The following is a 13899-nucleotide window of genomic DNA, read 5'->3' on the forward strand; positions in this document are numbered from 1 at the left end:
CCACTCCTTTAACTGCCGGTCCACAGACAATTTATTATTAGTTTTATGGGTGAACTGTTTGATTAAAGTGCTTCACCTGAAAAATGATTGAAAACCTTCTCTCAAGAGGCTCCTCTGTTTTGTGATCCTATATTTTGAAATCAGCTGACTTAACAAAAACTTAAAGTAGTCTCTGTAAAAAGTTGTTATGGCTGTAGAGGAAACTTGAATCACCTGAACTTCCATGTTAAATCCCGTGGGCTATCTTTATCTGCACTGATGGCTGCACTTCAATGGGAGGCAGAGTGATGCAGTAGATGGTGTTGCTGCCTCAGAGTCCCAGGAACTTGGGTTCTATCCTGATCTCAGATGAATGAGGTCTAAATCAGCCAAGAAGATGAGAAATAGAAGCAGGAGTAAGCCATTTGTTCCCATGAGCCTGCTCTGCCATTCAATAAGATCACTAAGGGACTCAGCAAAGAACTTTAGAACTTCACAACCCTCTGAGAGAAGAAATTCCTGCTCATCTCACTCTTAACTGGGTGTCCCTTTATCTCTGCTCACTAATTTTAGGTTTTCCCACAGGGGAAACACCTTCTCAATATCTCTTTTGCCATGTCCCCCTTAATCTTGTATGTTACAGCAAGATCATCGCTCAGTCTTACAAATGCAAGGGAGTATATTCTCATTCTGTTCAGTCTTTCCGAAGAAGGCAACCACTTCATCCTGATAATCAATCTACAATCTTTCTCTGCATGCCCTCCTTGATAGCTTTCCTCCAGCAAGAACACTGAACCGTCCTTCAGGGGCAGTCTCACCAAACCCCAGCAGCAAGACATTTCTCCTCCTGTATTCCTTATGTCTTGCTGTAAAGGCCAAACTTTAACTTGCCTTCCAAATTACTTGCTGTAGTAGAATGCTTGCTTGTTTTTTCTGTGCATGTTTTTAATGACATTCAAAGCCACTTCCTGGTCTAAAAAAAACTATCTTTTGTAATTGGATTCCCTTTTGACATTAAAATTGAAAAAAATTAAGTAGTTGTTTTTAATATTCAGCTAACAATCATATGTATATGAGCCAAGTTTTATTTAGTGTTATAAAATATTTTAAAAATTCATTAGAAGTCATGTTTTCTCCTTCCTATTTTATAGTTAATAGGAATTCTTTAATGTGATTGGCTACCCTGCCAACTTGAGGCGATCTCATCAACCACGGCACACTGGGAACCACATCTGACTGTAAACAACATCAATAAAGGTCCATCCCCTAGAAAGATTCAAGATTAATGTCCAATATTGTGGCTTTGCTGCTTAATTTACTTTGTCAATAAATATCTTTTGCTGGGAGGTGCATTTTCCATCCCTCATTAACAACAATCTGGGCCAGAATATTTTATGGAAGGTTTCACCTGGTAAGTGCTTTATTTGTGCTGCTTCAATATGAAAAGATATTTAGTGAACAATATGGAAATATACAATACATAATACATATCGGCACAATGTTGCATGGAGTCTGTTAGGCAAGGAAGTAACCTCTAGCATTTCTTACCAAGGAACAGGCATGTAGGTTTATAACCGCACATTTACTAACTTTTTGAGAAAAGCCACTGACAAGGATCAAAAAAAGAAAACAACTTCTCTGCTCAAAATAAACTAAAGCCCACAACAGGTTCACCTTTATCTGTATTTGAAATGAAAGCAGTAACAGAGATGAACAGATAAAGTGGTACTTCGAAGTAATAGATACAACATTTGGGCATATATCAATGAATATATTCTTTCAGGAGGTGCATTGTCTACGCTTAGTTCTAACCAATTAGAGGTCGTCCTTATCGTGTGAATTAACAAATAAAACAAACAATGAGTCAGTGAATAATAAGAATGTCTCTCTAAGGAGTGTAACTTCAAAAGCATAGCCTTCACTTGAAAGATTCCAACATTGCATCTAAACTGTGGTTAGATCTGGAGATCTGTGCCCAAAACTTTGGAAAAACAAATAATGTCTAGCAAAATTATTCATTTAAGGGGCTGGCTGTTTTGCCAGTTGTGTGAGGGATGTATTTGAAAATGGTATTTTAACTGTTTTAATCTGTCTGTCTCCTTATCATTCAATATTGATTTAAATATTGTACGTTAAAATTAAAACAAATGATGTCAGCCAATATGTTATGGTCCAATTTTCTAATGGAAAAGTTAATTGAAGTAAATATCTTGTGATCACCATTAATTAATATAACAAAAGTAATGCTATTCATTCTGCCTTATTTTTCTGTTCTAGGATTATTAATGGATTTTTTTTAAAACTACAAACCCAAGATAAAGTTAGAATAATAACACACAAACTAATAATCTAACAATTAGATTGAGTTTGCTCTGTAGTTATTTCTAGTTACATTTTAGTAGTACTGTAACAAGATCTACAAAGTGCAATTCATTGATTTTTTTTCAAAGGATTGTTTCGTTGAGTATAAAATCAGCCACTTGGAGAACTAAAGAAAGCCAGAAAACCTCAGTTAAAAGGTAATTGACAGAAGTTGAGGGATGTGATGGGATGGAGCAATCAGAGAAAATTCCAATAATATTTAAGTAGCTTATTTCTCTCAGAGGTATACCACATCCTTTTTCTATTAACCACACAAAAGTTTTGTTTATTGATTTATATGTAAAATTTGTGTGTTGCTGTTATACCAATAAAATCCTACCATTAAAATGAACACATGGAATCAAAATATGAAACATTCGCATTTATATACTACAAAAATTTTTAAACTAACAGCTGTTGTCTTATTAAAATGAGTCTTTAACACAATGTAGAGAACATGTTTTCATTGGCACGGCATCAGTGTGTGAATAAAGCCCAGATACACGGAATGGAAGACCTTTTTCTTCTCTTTAGTGGCTCTGAGAAACATTCACTGAAATGAGTTGCAAAAGACACATTATGGTTATTTGGTTTGTTCATATACGAATACTATGAGTGGCAACACTTCAGCCATGTTTCCCAGGTTTGCTGAGGTGCATCTCACAAACTAAGTTGAATAACATCAAATGATTCCTAGGAATTTCGCTGAATTATGTAATACCTGCTCTAAGGGTGCTGAAGGTATCCACCATATCAACAAGATATACAATTACAAAATAAACCTTTCAGTTGCCATCACAATAACTTCTTCAAGGTATAACATTACAAAGAATAAAATTTGGTTTAATTGTTCTGATCTAGTTTTTACAATATTTAGAATTTTTTTGTTTCAAATTGTTTATTTTTATTCTTTATGCAAGTTGTTCGTAACCAACATGGGATAGTAAAACAACCTGTGCTTGTGAGTATAGCTCCTCTCTCAAATTCTGGCCCTAGCTCTGGAATAGACAAGGCTGCTATTGAAATGCAGGGTACAAATGTCCATGCTGTTGTGCGCCGTCCTTGCAGGACTAAGCCAAAGGTTTCCAACCTTAGGTGCTTCTGTTAAAAACATCTAATCTTTAATTATGCTGTCTTATGGTTTAAAATATTTAATTGTCACAATTGCAACAAAAGCCAGGATACAAATAGGAAGAAAACTGACAGAAAAGGTCCAAGGTTCACTTCCATGAATTAGTCTTGGTTTATTGTCACATGTACCGAGATACCGTGAAAAGTTTTTGTCTGCATGCCATTTCAAGACAGATCATTCCATACATAAGTACATCGAGGTAGTAAAGAGAACAGGATGCAGAATATAGTGGTATTCACACTGCACTGTATCCTATCCATCTCTGGAGAACTGACTACGTAAGAGCAAAAGAAATAGGAGTAATAGAAAGAATAGCTTTCCCATCTCTCTTTGTACCATCAACAAATTTGACTATAAAAGACTCGATCCCTTCATCTCAGCCATTAATATAAATCATCAATAGCTGAAGACCCAGCACTGATCCCTGTGACACCCCACTAGTTGTAGCTTGCAAATAACCCATTGATCCTAACTGTTTTACTAGTTACCCAATCCTCTAGCTATTCTATTACGTTACCCTCAGACCATTAGGTGTTGTGCAATAACTCTTTGTGTGGCACCTCATTGAATGTCTGAATGAGACATAGTATGAAGGGACAGGATTTGGTCAAAGCAGCCAACTCACATCACGTGTTTCAGCTGATAACAGACCACCATTAAAAGGTAACAGATAGCGACTTGATTTTCCCATTCCTGGTAATACCTGGCTTTTTGGTACTAAGGCCTCAGATGGCAAAGAATGGTTAGAAATTTATCGGAATATTAATGTCATGCAACGTTTAATTTAGTCAAGGCAGCTTACAAAGTTAAGGTGGTACAGTGGAACCTAGGTTTATATATATCTGGTTCAAGCTCTGAATTACAATAGCTTTCCCACTGATGATATACAGCCTGAGCTTATCATTTCTTAGTGATGTGTAACTTGGAACTTAAGTGCAATAAATTTGTAATTGCTAGTTATATTTTTACAACTATTATTACAAAGGTCAGAAGTTTGATGGTACATTTGAGACACAGTATTTCATATGAAAATGCAATGCTGATGTACTCTTCAAATCTTGATACAGCAAAACTTTCCCAAGTAAGTCTGCAAGGCTACCAATAAATCCTTCCTCTACCTTCTCCCTTTAGCTGCATGCTGCTCATTCACACAACAATAAATTGTCTCATAAAAATAGTTATAGCTTCAACTTTCAAGGTTAGGGGAGTCAAATCTGTCTGATTTCTTACAGGATTAGCAACAATAACTCATAGAATTGAAATAGCTTTGTGACAAGAACAAATTGTTTGCACAACTTATCTTTATATGGTGAACGGTGAAGGGAGCGAGGTTGTGAGGCTATTGTGTATTGAGCTGACTGTGCAAAATGGAAAGGTAAGATGTCAGTTCTCCATCAAAGTCTTAAGTCCATTATTATTTAGACTGATGCATGCAGCTGAAATGGAAAACAGGTGTGTGACATCCCGTGACAAATCCTGCACACTTTGTAACTGATGTTGCATCTGCATGTTTACGTTAATCATCAAAGGCAAATAGCTTATTGGCCTTCATATTTGAGAGGATCTAGTGACAAGAGCACGAATGTCTTGCTGCAATTACACAGGATCTTGGTGAGACCACAAGGTTTTGAGTACTGTGTGCAGTTTTGGTTTCCTTATCTGAAGGAGGGCATTCTTGCTATGGAGGGAGTGCAGCAAAGGTTCACCTCACTGATGGCTAGCATATCATCTCTGAAGTATGAGGAGAGATGGGGGTTAGTATTCATTAGAGTTCAGATGAATGGGAGGGGACCTCACTGCAATTTATAAAATCTTGATGGAACTAAACAGACCGGTTGCAGGTAGATGTTCCTGATGGTGGAGAGGTGCAGAACCAGAGATCACTGTCTAAGGTTACAGGGTAAACCATTCAGAACAGATGAGGAGAAATCTCTTCAATCAAAGTCTGGCAAAGATGTTGAATTCTCTACCACAGAAGGCAGTTGAAGGCAAATCATTAAATATATTTGAGCATAAGTTAGAAATATTTATTATGGCTAAAGAGATCAAGAGATATGAGGAGAAAGCAGGAACAAGGTGCAGAATATGAAACATCAGCCATTATCATATTGAATGGGGGAGCATACTCAGATGGCTGCACGGCCTCTTATTCTGTTTCTACATTGATATATCTGGTGTCACTTGCTCTTAGAGTATTCCAAATTCCTATAAGTTGTACCAGGAGGGATCACAAATGGCAGAGACAGAGGGATAAGCCTCTGGTGAGCAGTTCAACATTGGACTCAAAACCATGAAGTACAAGATAGACACCAAAAGTACTTTTGTTTTCAATTCTGTTGGGAAAGATTAATGTGGACTGGATAGGCCTGAGAGAGGATCTATTAGGAACACCATCAAAGTACAGATCCATCTGCACTACTCCCGTTCTCCTTCCACTGTCTGGACAGGGAGACACTACCAAGGAACTAGGAGTATAATGTGAGGTTATCCACGCTCAGTGGGGAGGAAAACTTGTTCCTTTCTCGTTCTATTTCTGATTCTACTTCACAAAGAACTTATTTCGTAAATAGCAGAAAATATCCTAACATTTCATTATCTAGGGGTGTTATTACATATTCCTTTGGTTTTTCCTCCTTCATTTTGAGTTGTGTCAGAGAATGCTGAGTTGGGGAGAAGATCACTTTAACCAATTGTTGTATTCATTTGACACGCCCATTCACAGTATTCAACCAAAGACTGGAAATATAAAAGAAATGTTATGTTATATTTTTGCCAAATTATAGTTTTCATGAATGTGGCATTTGTGGCACTGTGGTTAATTTACTGAATTTGTAATCCAGCAGCCTAGGCTAGATGATCCAAAGATATGCGTTCAATTCCCAACACATCAACCAGGGGATTTAACTCTGGTTATTTTAATAATCTGGAACTTTTTTTTCAAAAGTGCAATCAGTAATGGGTGCTATGCTACTAGATACTTGGTAACAGCCTTTTGGGAAGGAAATCCACCTTGACCCTGTCACAGCATTGTAGCTGATCCTTAACAACCTCTGAAATGGCCAAATAAGCCACTTAGCTTAAGGGCAAAAGAGACTGGAAATGAAGTCGGTATTTTATGCATCAAAAAGAATGCAATTGTTACAACTGCTTCAAATGCTGCCACTATATCTCATGGGAGCGGGTTTCAGGAGTTAAATCTGCTGGGTATTAACATATATTCAATCTGTACAAAGCTGCAGATCTGTAAATGGTACTTTCCATGTTTAGATCTTCAGTGGAGAAAAGATGCGTAATTAAGGGTGAAATTGTTAGCGGCATAGAGGCATACAACAATGAAACAGACCCTTCAGCCCATCAAGGCTGGGCCCACCATCAAACACCCATTTACAATAATTCTACGCGAATCCCATTTTTTATTCTCCCCACATTCTCATCAACTCCCGGCCCTTCCCCTATTGCTAATCTTTTTCTCTTATTATTTATTTTCCCAGAATAATTAATCTTTCGTGAAATCCAGTTTCCACACTGCTCAGCAGTGTTTGATTGGTTTTGTATTCCAAGACATAGTTCATGTAATATGATGAGAAGTGTTGGAATTTCCCACTACTGGAATTCTGGTGGTTCTATTTATACTGTGGCTGTTCACACTGACATGTTTCCTATGGAGTGGATCTGACTTAAACATTACCTCTTCTGAATAGGCCACAGAATGAGAGAAAGGGGTAAAGGTCAGATATCATTCCTTCAATCAATTCTGGCCACAGTGTATTTTTAAATGTATTTTGTAAACCAAGGCCAATAGAACATCACTTCTTTGAAATAATCTCCTATTTTGTTAGTGACGTTCTTGGACTGACAAATTAATTGCAAATTAATGACAAATTAATTGTGGATTGACAATCACAGTTGTGGGTGATGCAAGTGATGGGGTTATATATTGCACATGGTTAAAATGGTGTTGTGTGCAAACATGAGGTTAAATATTATTTTGTGGAGTACTGTGTAAATCCATTTGACCTTGCAACTTCCTTCAACCACACAGAAAGCAGTGGATTTCACAACACTGAATGATTTTTATCAAAAGATGGCACCATTTTAAATGGATAGGTTGTGGCCTGGCTCTTGAAAAGGCCATCGTCACCATCAGTTTCCCTTGCTGAAGACACAAGCTCATGATTAGAAATACAAGGTCAGTTTTGAGGGGAAGGGAAGCAGTGTACATTTATTTGTAATTTGAACAACTAAAACTTCCACTTTGAATCACCCTTCTCAAAGGAACTTTCTAAAGAAAGCTCGGCAAGCCATTTTGCTTGTGAAGAGACAGGTATCAGATCAAGCCTTGCATTACTTTCAACCTCATGATTATTTTGTGAAGTTGACATTGTGACATTGTTTGGTTCAGTGCATCTCTTCCGTGCTGCATTTGAAAATGATTGAATAGGTTTGCTGAATGAAACAGAAAATCTATCAGCATCTGAGAAGAGACATAATTGGTTAATGCTTCAGGTGAAGACCCTTCATCTGAAGTGGAATCTAAGCTCCATGTATACCCACAGTGCCATGGTGCTTCAATTTACTGTGATAAAGATATAATAATATTCAGAAGAACTAAAATGCATATTTATTCACTCTTTCCAGTTCACTAATAGGGTAATAGTGACACAAGTGCTGGTAATATCTGGGAAATTCAAGATGGCAAATCAGTAGAATTTGGGGAGGGTACAGTCAGGACGGACTGGAGCAGTAAGAGGACGAGTGACTCACCATATGCAGCGCAGCTAGCTACCTCACACCGCCAGTTACCCAGGTTCAATCCCGGCCACTGGTGCTGTCTGTGTGGAGCTTGCACGTTCTCCCCGTGTCTGTGTGGGTTTCCCCTGGGTGCTCTGATTTCTTCCCACATCACGTGGTTTGGTAGGTTGGTGTGCCACTAAGTTGTTCCTGGTGTGTAGGTGAGTGGTAGAATCTGGGTAGCGTTAGGGGTGCAGTTGATGAACATGTGGGTAAAATAAAATGGGTTAGGGTAGGATTAGTGTAAAAGTAGGTGCTTGGTGGTCGGTGCGGACTCATTGGCCAAAGAGCTTGTTTATGTGCTGTATCCCTATGACTTAAGTAACCAATCAGATAATAAAACTACTGGAACAAGGTGAGTTTTCCAGCAAGAAGGTGTGATGTAAGCTGTATGGGAACAGGAAGGCTTCCAATCGGGATTTTAACCAGAACAATAAAACTATTAATGCCCTATGATCTATAACCTGATTTCATAGATCTCTGAGAGCATGATGACTCACTGCACTCGAGGTTTTGCTGAAACATCCAAAGCCTTTTGCCATTGGGTCTGTCCCCAGTACTGGTGTGGACATTATTCTAGTTTTGATGGAACACCTTGAGCTACCTTGATTTGGTACAATGACAACATAGATAGGCCCTCAGAAATAGAAGTATTTGCAATCCTATGAAACAACAATTGTAACTTGATTAAATCTGATGTAATCTAGGATAGGGCAGTCCAGCAAACTCAGGACTTCTTGATAAGGGCTGGAAAAACATAAAGAAACCAATGCAGTGGGAGGAAGAGGTCAAACCAGCCATTGAAAATTGAATGCATTTTAGGATTCCTGCTAAAATATTCAGAATAAATTTTTGCCAGGGTCTATCATGGAGAATAACTTAATCGGTACAAGAAAATAAATAACAAATGATGAAATCCTGCTTAAAAACAGCTGAAGAATATCATTAGGGGAATGCAGTGACCTCCAAAAAAGACATTTGAGTGTGGAAAGGAGAAATGAGTAAAGCTGTATGTCAACAGTAAGGGTGTAAAGGCATGGAAGTTAAGGAACTAGACAACTTCAGACACAACTACGACATGACAGTTAAAACAGAGAGCAAGGTGTCCAAAATCCAAAGAAAATGGGAGGAGTACTGAATATTTTTGAATCAAGTACAGGTAGAAAAAGACATGGTTTGGTTGTGAGCTGTTTAGTCTTTGAAGAAAACAGAATACTGAGTTTTACTGTGGAAATCCAAGGCTGGCACTGTGAGCAAGCTCTAGCTCGAGTACTGTGTTAGATTCAGCCTACTGAATCTGAGCTTGGGCAGCAGAAAGGAGAGAAGTCATAAAACTGATTCTCAATGTCAGGACATTAAATTAAGAGAAATAGGCAAGAAAACCTTACAATCTCAACAGGAACCGAATCATGGGTTCCTTTTATACACAAGGTACTTAGGTGGAACAGAAAAACTAAATATTGATCTTATTTCAAGTCAAACTGTGATTGTAGCATAAGGAAATGGTTACAATTTTGTCTTTGATATACTCTTGGATATAGTGATATTTATCTTAAGTTCCTGAGTTCTGTACACTTAGCATTCCATACTTACGGATTAATAAAGATGACTGGACAATTCAGGGGTGTAATTATGTTGTCTCTTGTCATCTAGACTGGATACTTGTGTGATTTGCACATTACCCTCATGTGCCGTTTGCCAGTCTTTTCAAACACAGGCATTGGTGAGAAGGGGCCAGACGCAAAATCTGATCAAAGGTCATTGACCAGAAACGTCAACTCTTCTTTCTTTTTCCACAGATGCTGTTGTTTATTCCCATCATGGTTCAGATTTCCAGCATCTGCGGTAGTTTTCTTCCAAGTGTAAATTGCTTAGCGATTTCCTTCCTCAAGATAACAGGGGAATATAAAAAAATAACATGAGATGCATCTAATTCAGTCATCACATGTTGCCAAGCAATAATGTAAAATAGCCAATAAGTTATGTTTTCTCAAATTATTGGGTTACAGGTACAGTAAAACTCCGATAATCTGCTACCTGACTATTCAGAAATCCCAATGGTTTGGCATCTGGCTCACTGGGTAACGTTTGTCATTCTCTCTTCTCACTCACTGGGGCCCCAGTTCCTGCACTCCCTCTAACTCGCCAAGATCTCAGTTCCCGTGCTCCCTTGCCAACCCCCAGACCCCTGTTCCCACACCTATTTTCTACTCACTGGGCCCTGGTACCCGCACTCTCTTTCAACTTACCTGGTTCCCTGGAAAATTTATTATCAAATTGTGTAATATCTGAAAATGTGAATCAAAAGATTGTTAGAGTATTAATAACATCCAGTAATCCAGAAAATTGGCCAGTCCAGCACTACCAAAGTCCTGAGCATGCCAGATTATTGGAGTTTTACTGTAGTTGTCCCTCAGACATATTCTCTAAGTACAACCCGAACATGCCTTGGTGGGATAAAATTCATCAAGAATTTGATGAATGCTGTTGATTATTCCCAACATAGTTCAGATTTCCAGCATCTGTGGTAGATTGCTTCCAAGTGTAAATTGCTCAGCGATTTCCTTCCTCAAGATAACAGGGGAATATAAAAAAAATAACATGAGATGCATAATCAACAGATGAATTTGAACGCCACACTATCCAAATGTATTAGAACCAAGTAAACTCTACAACTAATACAACATAAAACACTACAAATAATAGGATAAAAAGTACTACAATTACAAAAAATTACAAAACACCATGCACTGATGTAGCCTCTGTATTCTAACAACATTACATAGCTTTGATCCTTACCTACAAAAGTAACTTCAATTCACATGCATCTCTCTCTGCTGATGTGACCCAGACCTCAGTAGTTGAGCTACAACATGCATTTGCACACACTCAGAGACTGGACTCCATCACTGACTGAAGCACAGACCTCACACTCAGCATCCAGAAGACGAAGGTCCTCCGTCAAACTGCCCTCTGACAGTGAAGGTTCGGGACGGACCCCTGACATTGTTCTCGTATCTCAGCAAAGGCAGACATTAATGATGCCACATCTCACCAACTTGTTAAACCCCCAGGAGCTGGACACCTGGCATAAACTTCAGCAAAGACTAACCAGATCATCAGGGACCAGAGCCGCGCAGCACAGGACCTTGGTGATCACAAGTCCCCCAGAAATCCTTCGGGAACTGGTTTAGCTGTCAAAGAGCCGGAATCTCTCACAAACATTCATAGTGCCATGGAGAGATACAGCACGGAAACAGGTCCTTCAGCCCACCGAGTCCACACCAACCATCAACCACCCATTTACACCAATCCTACATCAATCCCACATTCTCGTCAACCCACACCCCTCCACCCCCTCCCCAGATTCTACCACTCACCTAGGGACAGTGTACAGTGGCCACCTAACCTACCAACCTGCACGTCTTTGGGATGTGGGAGGAAACTGGAGCACCCGGGAAAAATCCAAGCAGTCACAGAGAAATGTGCAAACTCCATGCAGACAGTATCTGAGGTCATGATTGAACCCAGGTCTCTGTGAGGCAACAACACAAAACTATTAAAAATTAAACACACCATTTAAGAATGTATTAAAAAGTATAACAACATTTACAATTAAGAATGATTAAATGCATTTAAATTAAAAAAAAATTGTCCCTTACGTGCACCTTCCCTCTGACCTTGCAGCCTTTCCTCGCCATTTAAATGAATGGAGTCCCTGAACCTGGCACGGATTCAGCTGTCAGTGTCAGTGCTGAGGTTACTGTTCCACCACTGGACTCGATGAGGGCGCAGGGAGGTGACCAGTGGACAGAACAGGGACGATCAGCTGTGTGGAAATTCCAATCACATTTGCACGGCCTGCATGGAACTCCTGAACTTTAGGAAAAACTCCCAGCTAATTATTGTGTCAGTACCAAAGGGAAAAATCACTAGAATACAGCCAATGTAACTTTTCCCAAAGTTGCCCCAATTTATATGAAAGCCATTTCTTTTCCTGGGGTCAATATGTGATTAAGAACTATCTTGCAAACATGCACACTTTATTGCAAATTAGAAGTTAAATGGATGTTTTTTTGGTTTAATTATTTTTTGTGATCTCGTCAATTTTGTCTCCAACCGCGGATTCTTTTCATGCTGAAAAATTGTTGCTCTCAAAGGTTTTCCTGTTTGTAAACCGCATTCCCACCATAAAGTCCCAATGCCGTGAAGACATCATTCCAACACTGTGCACTCAGCAGCCAGAGACGAGGTTGAACATAGGACATAGAACACTACAGCACAGTACAGGCCCTTTGGCCCACAATGTTGCGCCGTCATTTTATCCTGCTCTAAGATCTATCTAACCCTTCCCTCCCACATAGCTCCCTATTTTTCTATCATTCATGTGCCTATCTAAGAGTCTCCTAAATGTCCCTAATGTATCTGCCCCCACAACCTCTGCCGGCAGTGCGTTCCACGCACCCACCACTCTTACCCCTGACATCCCCCTTATACCTTCCTCCAATCACCTTAAAATTATATCCCCTCGTGTTAGCCATTGTCACACTGGGAAAAAGTCTCTGACTGTCAAGTTTTGGAAAGCTAAACTCATCTACAAGGCGAATCAGGTTCACTTCATTCATTTGCAGCTGCAAGCATGAAGCAGCTTCATTAGATATTCCAACTTCATTTATATTCAGTGGGAGGGTGGTGACATTTAAGGCAGTGAGTCTATCGAGTAATATATTCCTTGATCCACAGCAGCAACTTATTCACAGTGCGGTAACACCTATTTCTATTCAAGTGTGTTGTGTTCCTCATGAAAGAAATAGGTGATAATTAAATCTAGGGCAAAAATGTCCCAGATATATGTATTTAAGTTAACTATTATATTGATAATGTACCTAATATCATGAGGGAGGCAAGCATAATATTGATAATTTAATTGATATGGTGAGGGAGGCAAATTATTTCAAACTTTTGGTAAGCTTAACATACTGCGTAATAGAAATTCTTGTTTCAGGTATTAAATAAGATGATAATCAATACTCCAGCACTTCCACAAATATCCAAGGGTTATCTCCATCAGTGGAGCTTGTCCTGGTAAAATCATAAATTGGGATAATGTTTAATTGTGATATTTTACCTGCAGCCTTGTGTTGCAATCCTTAGAATCCTGTAAACTGTTTAAGACATTAATTAAAACTGTACTTTTTAGAACATAGAACAGTACAGCAGAGGAACAGGTCCTTCATCCCACTATGTCACACCAAACTAATTAAGCTCATGATGCCTAATTACATGAATCCCTTCTGCCTGCACATGGTCCGTATCCCTCCATTCTCTGCACAATCATGTGCCTATCTAAGAGCCTCTTAAACGCTTGTATCACGTCTGCCTCCACCACCACCCTGGCAGTGCATTCCAGGCACCCACCACTCTCTGTGTGAAAAATAAACTTGCCCCACATAACTCCTTTGAATTTTCCCCCTCTCACCTTAAATGCGTGCCCTCTAGTATTAGAAATTCAACCCTGGGAAAAAGAGACCAGCTGCCTCCTCTATCTATGCCTCTCATAATCTTATAGACTTCTATCAGGACTCCCCTCGGCCTCTGCCGCTCTAGAGAAAACAACCTTAATTTGTCAAGCCTCT

This window comes from Pristis pectinata, chromosome 21, assembly GCF_009764475.1.
Source record: "Pristis pectinata isolate sPriPec2 chromosome 21, sPriPec2.1.pri, whole genome shotgun sequence".
NCBI classification, from domain to species: Eukaryota; Metazoa; Chordata; class Chondrichthyes; order Rhinopristiformes; family Pristidae; genus Pristis; species Pristis pectinata.